Source organism: Haliaeetus leucocephalus, unplaced genomic scaffold (assembly GCF_000737465.1).
Source record: "Haliaeetus leucocephalus isolate CR32 unplaced genomic scaffold, Haliaeetus_leucocephalus-4.0 Scaffold495, whole genome shotgun sequence".
NCBI lineage: Eukaryota > Metazoa > Chordata > Aves > Accipitriformes > Accipitridae > Haliaeetus > Haliaeetus leucocephalus.
This window is the reverse complement of record NW_010972931.1, coordinates 172012-188069: the sequence shown is the minus strand read 5'-3', so window position 1 is coordinate 188069 and position 16058 is coordinate 172012. Positions and strand designations below refer to the sequence as shown.

Here is a 16058-nt window from a genome sequence, read left to right as displayed (position 1 = left end):
TACCAGGTCACAATATATTGTCATTCAGTAATAATACTTGCCCTTATCATATGGGGCTGCCAGGACCTATGCTCCCAGTGGCCCAACCAGCAGGGAGCAGCTGGCCATCATGGTGCCCTTACAGCATTTATCTGTATTTAAATAAATTCGAAAAAACCTATCACCCCCAGAAGGATTTCCAGTCCTGCCCACACTTCTGTCAATTTCATGGGAGCAGAATTACCTCCCTCTCTTCCACCCCAGCACTTTGAAAGTCTACATAATCGAGTTTTTCTGACTAAAAGCCTTTTTATCTACATACATCATTTTTAGCACATTAAAATTTGTGTGCTGTGAAACATTTTCTAGCTGAGGTACTTTCTGCTGTATGGGAAATTGCAGTCAATCAACACACTTCAGTCTATTGATACCAGACCCTTTTTCAGGTGTTTCAAAGATGGTCAAAAAACATGAAGAGCTGTGGAGAGCACTGGGCACACATGTAGTTATTCCCCTCTTCACATTACAGAGTTTTAAAATGGACAGAAGTTGGATCTTGGTGTATACATATCACACTCAACTTTTATTTTTCAACAGTATCAGCATTCAGTCACAGTCCTTTACAATCTGCCAAAACCAACTGAGAATAACAGACTGAACTTTTCAGTCGTTCTTTTTGACTTCACAATGCGCACCCACACCTCTCAGTTTTGGTTTTTTCCTAATATAATGTATGAGGTTTGCAAAGCCTGATGACTCCTTGCACATACAGATGGCATGAGATGCATCCTCCTGTTGGATATGATGGAACATGATCTGCTTTTCTTGTCAGCACAAGGATCAGATCACCACACACAGACATATCCAGAAAGCTGAGCTTCTGGAAAGACAGCATGGAGGTCCTCCTACTCTTCACCTATCTGCTAAGCGTAGTTGACAGAGAGACTGATCAGTGAGGTCTAGAGAGATTACCCCATGCTGCACAAACAGCCAGAATCACTGCAGGAAAGCAGGGTATGGGATCCTGTCACATGAGTCTCCCATATAAACATGAAGATAAGCAGCACACATGCTGAATGAATACTTTAGTTTGGGTATCCTCTTTGCAGTATTTCCTTATACCCCTATTCAGCACTTAGTGCATTGATTTCAACATCCTGGTTTCCAAGTCCTTCTATTAGCCTGTGTACTATAAACAACAAATATAAACACTTTCACAACTTGGCTAGTTGTCACACATCTTTATAGGAAATAACTAGGTCTATTTTCTGTACAGTTCTATTTCCTGCCTGCACATCTAGCTCAAAGAGTTTTTCATTCTTCATTACTTGTTTTCTAAAAATTAGACTTGGCTGAATTGCTGCATTCTTGAAATGCATTATACTTTTCCTGGTGGCAATCCAAGCAGCTTATATCCAGCAGTCTCCAACTCTTCTTTATTCTTTTGAGTCAGCTCTTTCCATCCAAAGCACAGGGACATGAAGGATCTGACAGTTATAGCTAGCGCTTCTCTTGTATCTTGGCTCCCAAACTCCCAACCTTCTAGGACTTCTTTCACACTTGGATAAGGGCAGGCTTGTCACATTTCACAATATAACACAACAACTTTGGTAACCTTTGCCCATTTCTGACAGCATTGCCCAAACATTACCTTTCACACTTGCCTGTTATATATTCTTTGCACAGACTAGGTGTCTTCTATCAAACAGCAAGGCAACTCTTAAGTCTCCCAATGACACTGATAAGGGTCTTGTCTCAATTAAGTTTGTTTCAACACATACTGGAATCTTTATTAGTCTCCCAACTCAGTTAATTCCCCTGACAGCTGATGGATGACCTGGATGTCCAGCAAGGAGAGCAAATTGCCCACAGACAGGCCTGCATAATCTCCTCTGGTCAGTGATGCTCTGACTGCACAAGCTCAACCTCCCAGAAATCATCCTGTTCCCACTCACTCTTATCCTACAGCTGTTCTGTATGCTTGCAAGTTCAGTGCATTCTGGCTAATACCTTCATTTCCCCACATCAGTGACAGCAACCACCACCACTATGCCAACAAGAAAAAACACCTGAAAAATGAGCAATGACCACATAATCACTCTAAGAACAACAGATCCCATGTATAACGCCACCATGGAAGGAAAGAGCTATCATAAACTTGAAGCCTGTGACTACCACTTTCTTAAACCACCTCGGAATAAGCAAATGAAAACATCTCTATGTATCTGCTTTGAGGTAAGGCTACTACACTTGGGCAACTGAAGACTGCAGCAATGTAGACTTCATCTGATTTCAACATTCAGCATTTGAAATACAAAAATCATACAAGGACACAGGGGACTGAAATGACAGATTTATAACAGTTCATCTAAACGCAGTTTCCAACCAAAGAGACAAACTTGAAGCACAAACAGTTCTGCATTCAGTATCGCAAAGCTCACGGATGGCTAGGCCTGCACACCAACGTTACGTAGGGTGAACCTACATTGGGTTACCAGCATAGCATTTGAGTACCTGGGTAATCTAGGATGAAAAACAGACCCTCTGCCTCATATTTAATACTTAATGCCTCTTCTTTGACACCAGTAAGCCTCTGGAAGGGCCAAACTATCATGCCAAAGCTGGGGCAACCAGTAAACTACAAAGCAAATACTGCTTTACTTAAGCTTTTACAGGTATAGATTGTCACGGTATGGCCAACATGGAGAGGACAAAATATATTCACACAGCACCTGGTATAATCATATCTTTTTCATAGCTTATGGAAAGCAAAAATCTAACATACAAGTTGATGGTTTAATTTGGCTTTGAAGAAGAATTATCAATTTTTCCCCATAGGAATCTCCCTGCTTTGCTTAGTCTGTTCCACACTGTTACGCACTACAGTGCACTGTCTGTTCTGCACTAGAATAATAAAAGCCACCTTAGTTCGATACCCTAGTTATCTCAGTCCTCTCCAAAATTCAGCATGATGTTGGACTACAGACCTCCTGAGGTCCTTTCTAGCCTGACTGAGTTTACAACTCTACGAATTCAGCAACCTTGATGTGAAGAAGGGGAAAGAGCAAGGAACATCACATCGCCCAACAGAAAAGTGCCTCTAAGTTCTGAGTCATACTACTGAGTCCATGTTCATGTGGAACCACACAGTAGGTTTGGGCCACAGTGATGAGCTACATCTACAGAAGCTCAAGCTTCCAAAGTGACACGCAATGCCACACTTCCTCATTCACTCAATCTATGCATGTATCTGGCACATAAAGCTGATAAATCAGGGAGAAACGAAAGAGAATCCTGTGCTAAAGTGCCTAAGTTACTAATAAAGAATGTTACCCACGTTACCAACAAAGAGATGAGGACTAATCCAGGAGAACCTGCATGTTATGTAATCAAAAACACATACACAGAGGAGTGGGATAATAAACTAATGCCCATGTAAGGATGAGTAGAACTATATATACTTAGACTTTACATCTGTCCTTTTCTGTCCAACTTACATTATTCTAAATACTCGTACCGTAGGATTTTTAGGGATAGGTTTGAAAGCAAAACAAGTCCAACAATCATCCCAAATAGGAACTGAGTGAAGCCAGTGAAGTTCAGATGGCAATTATTGAAAGGTTTAACAGCTGGTGCCCTCTTATAGGTTGTCCCCTTAGTAGACTGAGAAACAAAGCAGCAGTTCCAAGTTTCACGCAGATGCTTCCAGCTTTAAGAACACTGCAAGTCATATTTTCTGTACTGCCAATGGGTAAACGTGGAAGCCTAGAAAAAACTACCACTATATACCAACAAGAGTTGTGATTGCCAAAATCTGGAGCACAGACCCTAGCTCAATGATTTAATGCTGCAGCTGTCATGTTTGCCTTTTGAGTCTGAATGTAATAAAAACTCTAAACAGTACACAGCATGAGAAACTACCTCCTGCAACCATCTCATTGTTTGCCCTGTAAAGTGACAGTGTGTACTGCTTCAAGGTCACATACACACTACACTGTAATAGTCTCACTGGAAAGAAACATGGCAAGAAAGCATTATGCAGCCCCAGGCTAGCTGTCTGAATTCTACCTTAAACCTTTTATATATGCTTAAAATCCTTGTTTAAAGCTGGACATTTAGAAATATTGCCAATTTCACCTCAACTACTCACCTTCCCACCTCCACTCTTGGATGCAATTCACACAGAAACACAAGCTAAATTATCCATTCCCTTAGATTCACTGACTGATTGCACTCCTACAAGATTCAGTTCCTCTACTGTAATAACCTGTTACTGTGACGGCTGCAAATAACAATAATCAAGAAAAATCAGTTGTGTATTCATTATGCCATATAACTTTTTTACTTGCTTCTCTCTCATAGCTGCAGAGCTTCTTCGCTGTCAACTTGAAGCACAAGAGGTTTTAACAGCTAAAAAGCCTTGCAGACCAGACTAAGATGACACCTCAGTGTCCTGAGAAAAAAGAATCCTCCAATTCAAGTGTCAGAGACTAGAAAGATGACTGAAATAATAAGCAGTACATATACTTTGTGTTTAGAATTTTTGCTGAGGAAGAAAAACCACTAGGCACTATACAAATATACCTGGCTCTGCCTCTGGTATATTTGTGTTTTTACTGGGAAAGGTATGACAATTCAAGCAGAACAGCAGATTAACAGAAAATGTCTAAAGAGGACTTAGCAATTAAAAAAGTAACTTGCCACATTTAGTGGCTCTGGCTATATTAATTCAGTTCTACCTTCAGAGCTTCTAGAGGAAGTACTCCACTTAGTTATTCCACTTCACAAAACCTCCAAACTCCACTTTCCAAAAGCTCTGAAAAAATGTTCTTCTCAATGTGGCAATTAGTATCACAGTGATAAACTGAAGTCCGTATGTTGCAGGATCACAAAATAAGGTCTCTTCCCAGTCTTATGCTTAAGTATTCTATTTTATCAACTTCCCTCCAGTGTAACAATGAAAGTGGATACCCTGCTGGAAAAAGGCTTCTAAAATTCAACTGAAAAACTGAAAACAGTTTTAAGGAATTATTGAAAGTGCAGTTGATTTTTTGTAAAGAACTGTATTATTGCTTTACAGGTTTGTTCTTTAGAAAAAGAGGAAATAGAAAAAGTTATTTGCTATTGGTTTCTGTAGTTTCCCACCTTAATTTCTACAATAATCAGTGACTGAAATGAAAACACTTTAAAGTAAGTGATATCAAAAGATGAATACAGAAAAGTTTCCCCTTTGTACTGAAATGTTATTGGAAATCAATCTGAAGCGCAATAAATACAATGAAGAAGAAATCAACTGCAAATTGCATAGAAAAGATTCTATTCTTGCTACCTTTTTATTTCACAAGTATAGACTAGGGTCTTCTGCCACTACAGCAATCATTCTTTTTAATCAGTGTGACTTGCAACAATATCCAAGGAACATTAGCAGCACTCGCCACTCAGTGGATGCCACCTTTCATTGAGAGAATAGGCTTCTGAATACCACCAGTTTATAGGCTTGCATCCCACTCACTGCATGATGCTGGAAAAATCAACTGTGGATCTCCTTTGAAATGAACAGGAAGAATGCCAGGTGCCAATTTGTCGGTTGTTAATGGCTTAACAACCCTTTATTGGCATGACAGTGTATTTGTGATTAGTCTTCATGCTTCTTGCCACTTTTGGGTGCCAGAGCATTCTAAAGTGGAACATTTTTTATTATTACATGGAAAGAAACATCCTATGGAGGAAAACACCAACATGGAACTATAAATGAGCTTGACAGGCTTAAAATGAAAGGAGGACAGATATAGGTCTATAAAGGTTATCTGTTCAGACCAGATTATAATCTTTAAAAGCTGGATTCTTGTGTAGGGGTACTGGTCTTCTGAGTATTTTTTTCTTGACACTTTAGTTTGTGAAAGCCTTTTGAATTAGACCCTGATCATACAAAGTCATAAGTAATTTACATACTGACTTGTCCCACTGACGTAAAGTTTTATATCATAGCCCACCAAAAGAAATAGTTGAGAATTTTGAAAATGTGTTCAAAAGTAAATAAAATCATTAGGAAAATTTGTGTATTTTTACAAAGGTTTCCTCATAAATATTATGTTTTACATGTGTTAATTGAGGCAACATTTAAAGCTATGCTTTCTAGTTATCCAAATATGTTGTTTGGATTTAGAGGGTTAAAGCTCAAGAATGGACTTACCCACATACAAAGCAGGCAATTCTGTGCCTACATTTTAGAAAACTGATTCAAAGAAAAAAGGTAAGTTTCTAGAAACTCTGTATATTAGTAAGAAAAAGGCATACTTTTCAGAGAGGTGATCAACAAATCCTCCAGGGTAAACTTAGAGACACCCAAAACCATTAAATGGGAATCACTAAGCTCAAACATGTATCTCAGTCTTGATTTATTCAGAGCTTGAACACATGAAACAGGGCAGCAAATAGTCTAGCATATACTCCTGTTTTCAAAACACAGTAGCAGAAATGATTACAACATCAAGCTTACTACGCAGTCAACTTTCTACAGTTTGTTATCCTATAGGCAAGACCAACTAGATTCCATTTGCCTCTCAGGCCCCTTCTGAAGGAGAGCGCCATGCCAGGCCAGACACTGCTAGAGAGACTTGAGGTGGGGGGTCAGGGAAAGCAGAGACAAGGCAGTGGGAGAGAGGAAGGCACAGACCCAAAATGGTTCTCGAAGCAACCCACAGCCACAACCTGTAGGCTAGCAAAAATGGGTGGGTGACAGCTCCAACCTCAGTCTCATGGAGAAAAGGAGGAAGCTGTAACTCCATTCGATAGTAAGACAGATGAAATTACGTTTGGTGTGAATTCCCCTACTAGCAGGAGACCCAAAATGAAGGGTTCCCTACTTGATACAGGCAGAAGATAGCTGTTCAAATCAAGGTACTTCTGGGCACGTGCAGAAACAAAAACTGCAGCTGAAACAACCCAGGGAGATTTCAGGGCTGGAAGAAAAGTAGCCAGGGAACAGCAGCACTCCTGCGGTTAAGCAGTCCACAGGGAGAACAAAAGGGCGAGATAAAATCTACACCACCAAGCCTATCCTTCGGTTTTTTGATATGTTATACCTTTTTCTGTGAGTCTTACTTTTTCCAATTAAGTAAGTGTTGTATATTAGGAATCACACATATTTTATCAACAAAAAATAGTTTTAACATTCAGTTCTCATCTCAGTTTTACCAAATTACTAAAAATGTAAACACACAGACAAAAACCAAAAAGCACATATGGAATCCTGCAGGAATTCAAATGTATTCAAATTTCATCTCCCTGTGAGTTTATGATTGCTTTTGAAATGGGCTGCTTTAATTACTTGACATCTGTTACCCAATAACTAAAGGCATTATGTTTCTCTGTGTTGTAAGAAAAAGATGCCTTGTGTTGCTGAATTCAGCACACATGGAACTAAGGAAGGTTAACAACCATGCTGAACCTACAGGATTGAAGGCCTGCTCTGGTTTGAAATGTGCCTCTGCCTTCCAGGCCTTCAAAAAAGCTTCTTCATCAATGGGTGAATTGAGATGTTTGATTGATGCCTCATTTTTCTATATACAGAGCTGATTAAATCACTAGCAGCATGTCTGACTGTTAGCTGTGTTAGTGTCTTCCAAAGTTACAGACATACGAGTTCCCAATACAGAATGCATGTATTTGTCTTGCAGATGTATTCATTTACAGTATACATTTTTCTTTCTTTCCAAGAGCCCCGACTGGGCAAAATTTTGCATACTTCATTAATCTCATATGCTCTGAACAGTCTCTTGGCTTTACTATTCATTCAGTGTCTGCTGTTCATGTCTCCTAAGCACTGGACAATAAATATTAAACTGTATGAATTACCATACATATGTATTATGATTTCTTCTACAATAGTTCCTAGTAAATCAACATTTGCCAATAGTCACTTTTAGATTGCCATCTAATGTACAGATTTCTCCTCTGATTCAAAGGAAACACTGTAAAATCCAAAATACCTCTGTATGGGCAAAACTCCCTGTTACTACATATGTAGTGAATTTCATATGCTTTCCCAGTAGGGGAAAAAAGTTTAGATTAAGTTTAGAGCAAGAGTAAACAGTAATCTAAAACTAAAATATATTAAATAATACTAGCAGAATCCCAAAATAAAGCACTACAAAGCCTGAGAAATCTATTTGGTTTAAATTTTTAAAAGGACTGAGCACGCTAAGGTAAGGAAATACAGAGTATGCAATCCTTCAAATAGATTTTGCCTGCCCTGTAGTTCTGTTTCTTTTAAATTCCTCACACTGAGATTAGATATTTTTTCGTCCCTCTTTATTGTATCACTATGCATCAAATTAGTAATTGGTTTAATTTGTCTCATTTCCTATTAACATAGGTTTTGCCCTGAGATTTCAATCTTCCTTTTTTTTTTGGCGGGGGGGGGCGGGGCGCAGGCAGGGCAGGGAGCGCTTTCTTTTGTCATGAAGGTTTACATGTGCATACTAAACATGCCACAGCTGTTTCCCATTTTATCCTGCTGAGGGTTGGAATGATTGGTGAAAGTGAGAAGGTTTCCCAAAACCGAGGGTAAAATCAAGAGCGCACAGGAAACTCTGAAAAGCTACTCGGGTTACACAACCTAATCCTCACCAACCACATTTACATTTCTAGCCTTTATGCTCTTGGTTTAATACACGTATAACAAGGTTACATATGTAGTAAAATACCCCATGCATTTAATATTTCTCATAATATCACTTATAAAATTTTAGCCCTGTCTCTTCAGAAGGGAGTAGCTGAGACAAAAAGTATACAAAAGAAATGCTAATTAAAGTACCCTTGGGAGGAGAAGGGAATGAAAGAAGCTGATATTAAATATTAATCATAAGAAACAAAGCAGGAAGAATTTAAAGGCAGAAGTAAACAACAGTGGATTATTATAATTTGAGATGGCATAGAAGATTGATCTGAACTTTCACAGAGAGGTCCTCTTTTCAAGAGTCACCTTTTAATCCAAGATAGGGGGTTGCCTAATTTAAAGAAATTCTGTTTTAACAATAAAGACCCAAGTAGACAGATTCAATGCTACACCTATTTTTCACCTCTTTCCTAAATATTAAGCATAATAATGTGTTTTATTACTTTGTCTTTCTGTAAATCTGTTCTATTACTGCAATTCTCCATCTTTAGTAAACATATTCTTTTCTCTTTCAGTATTGACTAGCAGCAAAGATGCCTCTGAACTACTGATACACAAAAAAGCAATCCTCATCCAAGGCTTTGGTGAATTTTAAAAACAAGGCATTGCCATGGTCAGGGCCTCACTTTCTAACCACTCATCCCAGCACATGCAACAGGTAAAATCAGAAAAGCTGCCTGCAATTAGTTTGGTAAGAGGTGTCATCAACATCTAAGAAGGTAGGTTCAAAGTCAGAATTCCAAGAGCAGATAGGTTAACTGAATATACTCCCACTCTTTTTAATTATAAAAATGTTTGCAATGAATAGTCTACATTACACACTCTCAGTGGTCTTCATTCCTCAGCCTCTTTCTCCAGTTTCCTGCTACCTTACAACAGGCTTCACCTAATGGAGTCCTATGTTCACAAACCTGTCACTACTGCCCACATCCTGGCTCTTCCAGCTTTTTAAAAAGACTGCTGGTGACTCTTAAACCTGATCTCTGAGGACCAGTAAGCTTGCCCCAATACATTTGCCAGACACAGGCAGCGCAACACACTGTCTTCCAGAGCAACTTGTCTGTAACCAACCAAGCTGTTTGTACTGGAAAAAGACAGAAGAGTAAAACATGAGCAAGATTATTGTAATAAGATGCAAAAATATGAAGTCAGTTAGTAGATTTGGAAACAACACAAGGAAATAATAAAATATGTGGTTTACTTCAGCTCAGTTTTCTGTTTCAAATTAGTTTTGTATTTTTTTTGTGAATAGGAACAGTCACTATAACGTCTGTGACGCATTCTCATAACTATTAAAAGCTAATAGCCAGCTCATCTGCCACCTCAAATTAAAGACACATTCTTCTTTTGAACAGATTTTGCTTTCCCTTTCCCTGGGCCCTTTTCATAAACCTAAAGTGAATAGGATGCAAATTACACTCCGGCACCAGCCCCACCTGTACCCCTTTTATGCTTCCTTACACATCCTTTTAATTAATGTAACTGAAATTTATCATAATATTGTACATTATACAGTGCTCATGAAAAACAACAATACTAAAACCTTCCACTATATTGATTATTCCAATCCCCTCAAATATCATGATACTATCAAATCTCACAATAGCACTAAATCTTTCAAATGGCTCAAGATACTGGCACCATGGGCAGGGGGACCGAAATGGGATCCCTGTTTTTTTTCCCCACACTAAGCAACTACACTGCAGCCAATCTGCTGGGGCTAGGATTCAGTCCTGTGAGGCCTTCCTCAGCAGTGGCACTACAGCAAAAGTGGATAGTGGTATCTTCGGCCTTTTAAACCACCTCTTCCAGGCATCCCCTGGTGAGAGAAGGGGGAGTACGGCTGTCCCCAGCCACTACATCCCACTGCTAAAGGCAAAGGGCCACACCTGTAGCTCTGCACAGTTAGGAAGAAGCTCAGGCAGAGTTGAGGACGGACCAGTAAAACACAGAGGCAGGCTCAACCTCCAGGGAAAAGACCAACAACCATTCTTATAGATGCAGCATTAGTGCTAACACTCACTCACTTCAGTATTGTGGCTATTTAGAATCACAGTCCTGCCACAGAATCAGCATATTGTCCATCAAAAGGATGAAATAGGCTTTAATTAGGTTTAGGGAATCTGCATTTCCCTTTTGAAATGCTGATTTTCACAGAAGTACCTCTTTTGTCTCAAGACTGAGTTGATGGCTCTCTGGACTTCCTACCCTAACCCTCCCCAGCCTGTCAGCATGGCAGACCTTACAGTATACATTATGACTACATTACAACTTAGTTGTCGTAACAAAAGATGCTACGTATACAGAATTTCTGACCAGAAGATGACAAACCAAACCCAGTGCTTTAGTTTCTCTCCACTGTTTCAGGTACAGGACTGTCACATTCACTTTTAGCTACTGTTTTCATTATGGCAAGTTTATCTACTAGTTCACACTCAAAGAATCACCTTTTTCAAAGCAGCCACTGTTTCCCATTGTTGTCAGCGCCAGTAATTCGATCACCGCTTCAGGAAGGATGCGCAGTCCTTATCCTCAGGGAGCCAAAATACCAAGATCCATTCAGCATGGCTACCTTGCATTTGAAGCAGAAATTCGGGCTCCAATTCACTCAGTTTATTTCCTGATTGCTCAGTTTATTTCCTAATTGCTTGCACATGAGTCTAAGCTGATGTGCAGGCTCAGCAAATACTGCAGTATGCATACCAGAGAAGAAAATCTGAGTCCATGCTAAGTGTAGGTGCAAGCACACCTATTTCACAGTGGGAAGGAATAGGATGCAGAAGCCTGCTTGGCTACATGTTCCAGTTCGCAATAAAATTGAGACCGATGTCAGCAGGACAAATTATTAATATGCATTTAACGCCTCATAGGACAAAGCTATACAGGATTCAAAGGCAAATGAACTACAGGTTTTCCCTTGCCAGCAGTAGAGATGTACAAAACCAGTGTCAGAAAACACAGTGCGCTCACTTAATCACCAGCTGCTTCTTCTATACATATCAACACTGAGAATGATAGCTGCAGAATCTCTCAAAATGCTCACTCTTAGTAACATAGGTGAGAATGTAGCCCACCAACAGCACTAAAAAGCTTATTACTTTAAAAAAGAGAAATTGCAGGAAGATGCAAGAAGAAAGAAAAGGAGTATTTCCCTTCAATTTCCCTGGGTCAGATAAAAGATTGAATATCATTTAGGCACAATAACTAAAAAATATAATTAATAATTTTAAATGGCTCCAAGCAGAACAAAGACAGAACATTTTGCTTGTTTTAAACTTTGTGAGAAATATAATGAGTATATATTTAATTTCTAAACTTGAGACAAAGCAGGTCACTGGTAAAAATTTCTAAAAGTCCATTCTAACAATTTTAATGAAAACTAATGATCACATCTACTAGCATGCAGTATCAGAGATGCATTTTGTGCCCAGTAGCAGCTGCTACAGTAATTTTGGAGAAGATATATTGCATTCTTCATGAATAACAGAGACAATGAATTCTTAAGAGTGAAATTCCAATCAGACTCAGGTGTGAAACATCTCTGCAACAGCCACATTATAAATTCATCCTTATATATATTCATAGTATCCAATTTATCTTACCTACCAAACCAGACTACTTCTCACCATTTCCAAATGTGCTGTCCAGTCTATATAGTTTATGATATTCCACAAGAAATGAGCTCCTGGACTTCACTTGGGAAGCTACTTTTACCCTATTCTACCGTTGTGTCATTTTTCCACCTTCTATACTGCACTTTTTGCCTTCCCCTCACAGAAGTGTAAAACATCCCTCTCTAGCTGTCTTTTATGCCTATAGAATGGGTGTTCTTTGTTGCCAAATTATTATCGGCTGTGTTCAAAACTGTTCAAATATAAGCATAGCTTTATCACTCTCATAGGTCTTCATCTCCTTTTTAATGACTCTCTATAATTCCCTCTTGGCTTTGTTGCTCTTCCATGAGCTCCATGCAAAGTATCTACATTTTCTACTTAAACATTCTGATTAAGTGACATAGATTTTTTTTTTTTTTTTTAAATAACCAGAACCCAAACAAAGTAAAACTACTCCAGGATTCATCAACAAACAGGATTCTGCTCAGCAGTCTCAGAGGAGCACAACACTCAAGCAGACTTTCAAAGTACTTCAATTTAAAGAATGGAGGAAGCACATAGCTGTGGGTAAAGTGTTTAAGAGCCCAAGACTTGCAAACAATTCCTAAGTACATCTAAAATTGAAGAAAATGAGCCCAGGTGCAATTCTCTGCAGATGAGTCTACTCTTCTGTAATTATGTTGTTGTATACCCTCTTCCAAGGTTAAAACTCAAAAGAAAACCCTATGAATCCCAGAATTTTAGCCTTGAGATCTTCAGTTTCATTTTACAAAAACCCCACCACCCTGAAAGCTGTAAATCTTGAGGACTTCAAAGCATTTTGAACCCACACATCACAAAAACAGTACAAAAACGTTTTACATTCTCATCACAAAATTGACTCTATGTGTATCCAGTTATTTCATTTAAAATATCCAGATTGCACAGTCCTTTTCTTGGATACCACAGTCTGCCCATACATCCTGAATGTCAGATCAGGCTTATTCACAGCCGGCTGAGTTATATTATACTTTTAGTGCAACTAATCTCTTCAAAGCCTTTGCACTTCAAGCTCACAAACTTAACTACCCACAAGGAAAGGTGTCACCTGATAGAATTTAGTTGACTAAAGCTATTTGAGTGCTTAATATGTTGTACCACACCTTTACACTTGTTATTATCTATTATAAACAAAATGTTTACTTTGAAAATTAAATTCTCTGAAAAAGACATTCAAACTGCACTAAAATACCCTGCTGTTGATTATTAACATAAACAAAACTGCATTTTTTGAGATTTGCGGAGTTCTCACCTCAATTACTTCCAGCATTTATTCCAAAATATATAATATTCAGATCAGTCTGAATCCCATTTTTTCCCAGGATAACAACTTACCTTCATATAGCAAAAGGGGACTTACTCTAAAGTCATTAAATTATTATTACTAATTCATGTTAAGGTACTTCGCTACTTACTTGCAGTGAGCTACTTTTTAAAAAAATGCTTGTTCAATGTCCAGCTTTTCCAAAGAGAAGCATGTTTTAAATATTTATTACTGAATTTAGTTCCCCATATTCAAACTAAGCATATGTGGAAATGTTGTTGATTACTGAGCACACTGTGCAGTAAAAGCCAGGTCCTGGAGACCAGACATGGATTTATGGGAAGAAACGAAGGCTGACAGGCTGTTAAAACTTGTCTCCCACCTTTGATTGCTTAACCCAGCTTACAACATCTTTCTCAATCCCCCAGGCCATTTTACCAAAAGCAGGAAGCTGAAGAGATGGTGTGACATTTAAGAAGCCAGGAAACCTGTGCTCATTCCCACCTGCAGCCTTATATTGCAGTTATTTCTGCCTTAGGACCCGGTGAAGGGGAGGGTTCACATCTTTTTCACACCAAGGCTGTTATTTACTCCAGCTGTACAGATAAAGTTGATGTGAAACTGCAGTGAGGTGGAGGATACTCCATGCAATTATCAGGATCCATCACAATTAGCTTACTGGCTATATATACCCATCAGTAAACAGGGAAGTGTAATATGAACATTGAATGAATGACTGAAATATGAATAAATAGACAAGAGAAACAAGTGGTGCCAAAAGCCCAACTTCTCAGCTATACCTGTTTCAGTAGGATTCAACCTATGTCTAGCCTGGCCTTATGGATTGAAAACCCATTACTGTTTGGAGGCACTAGGTATGCTTCCAGAGCACATCTTCCAGTTCAATTTTGTCTGAAAGGAATCTAGTTTGCATGCTCCATAAAGCAAGACCAAACACAGTAAACAGATATGGTATTTACTACAAAAGCATATGTCTAATTTGAACTGAAAACCTAACGTAGATACATAAACTAAGGAGTCATGGTTGGACGTTCCACTCGGCAACAACAGTAGGAGAACAGCTTTTATGTCCGTTTCAATTTTTATTTTTTTTTTAATTTTTGTTTTTATTGGCTCACGTGATAGTATAGCATTATTCAGCTCAAAGCAAACAGGCTCTGGGAACATTTGGCTAAAATCATAACAGACAGGCACTTACAGGTCCCCAAGCTGCTTAAAGGCAACAATCACACTTTTTCATAGTCCTGTGAAAGGACTATGGGCATCAAATTCAGGATTGTGGTGTTAGTCCTACTGGGGTTGTCTGCAGGCTATTTGAGCTCCTTGCTTCTGGGGACCTATTCTATCTGTTTCAAGTGCAGGACACCATCCCTGTTTTTCCACCACCTTACCTTCCTCTGCCTGAGGTATCTTCGCTTTATGCTCATGCTATTCAGTCTCAACAGCTGCTGAACTTTCTATCAGATTCAGGTGCAGCTCAAGGCCAAGTATGGGCAACACGAAAGACTACTGATGCCCCACCACCACTCCAATGAGCAAGCTACATTTCTTCAGCATGAACATCAAAAATAGCCTCAAGTATCCGACTTCTACAGAATGTCAGAAGTCCTATCTAGTATTCTGCTTGGGTTTTAGAGAAAGTTGGGAGCTATGGGAACATGCAGGAAGAAGATCTTCCCTTACAATCCCTGTACTTTTACACACTACGAGAGTGGAATGAAGGGTTGTGAATTTTATTTGTAACTTAATTATAAACGATGCCCTGGGTACTAACTTGGAAGAGCTCTTTAATTCATGTCCTGTAGAGATCTAAACGTGTAGGACTATACCTCAGCGATAAGCAATGATAGTTAGAGCAAATGCCCATTGAAATGAAGACTTGAGTGAGTAAAAAACCCATACCTAATCAAACTGATAAAAATCAGGAGAAAACTGCCAATTCATTTGCGTGATGTGACTATTTCAGAGCCTCCCTTATTCAGGTAGTTTTGTGCTAATATGATTACAAAGAACTGCCATAAAATCTGTTTGCAAAGGGGTTGCTAAAAGCATTACATCAGTTCTTTTCCTATATCCCTCCCACACAACAGTATGGGGATTCCTGGGGACTTCTAAAACTTGAGAGATCCTTACTGCAAGGTTTGGTTCCCTTCCGAGGAATAAATTATAGAATTCCTCAGATTACTATCAGTTGCACCAGGAATTCAAACAATGCCAGGAAACTAAAAACAGAACCCCTAAAATGTGGTTACATATTTCAAAAGGACATAAACATCATTTCACAACCAGAAGGATGACTCACTATCTGGTCTGACTATGGGTCAATGCCATCTCATTGCTCTAGCCAGGCCACTGTCACTAATAGCAGCATTCATTACTCCAGATTTTGGCTAAAATTGATAAACTAATTTTCAAAGTAACTTATGTTAAATTCTATGGCTCACAAAGGTATCTAAGAGGC

General features: G+C 38.9%; 1 protein-coding gene across 1 annotated transcript in view; it reads right to left on the bottom strand.

Moving 5' to 3' along the window:
• Positions 1–16058, bottom strand: part of MYO16 (myosin XVI) — a 305367-nt gene that overhangs the window by 268439 nt on the left and 20870 nt on the right. The gene's annotated exons all lie outside the window — the stretch shown is intronic.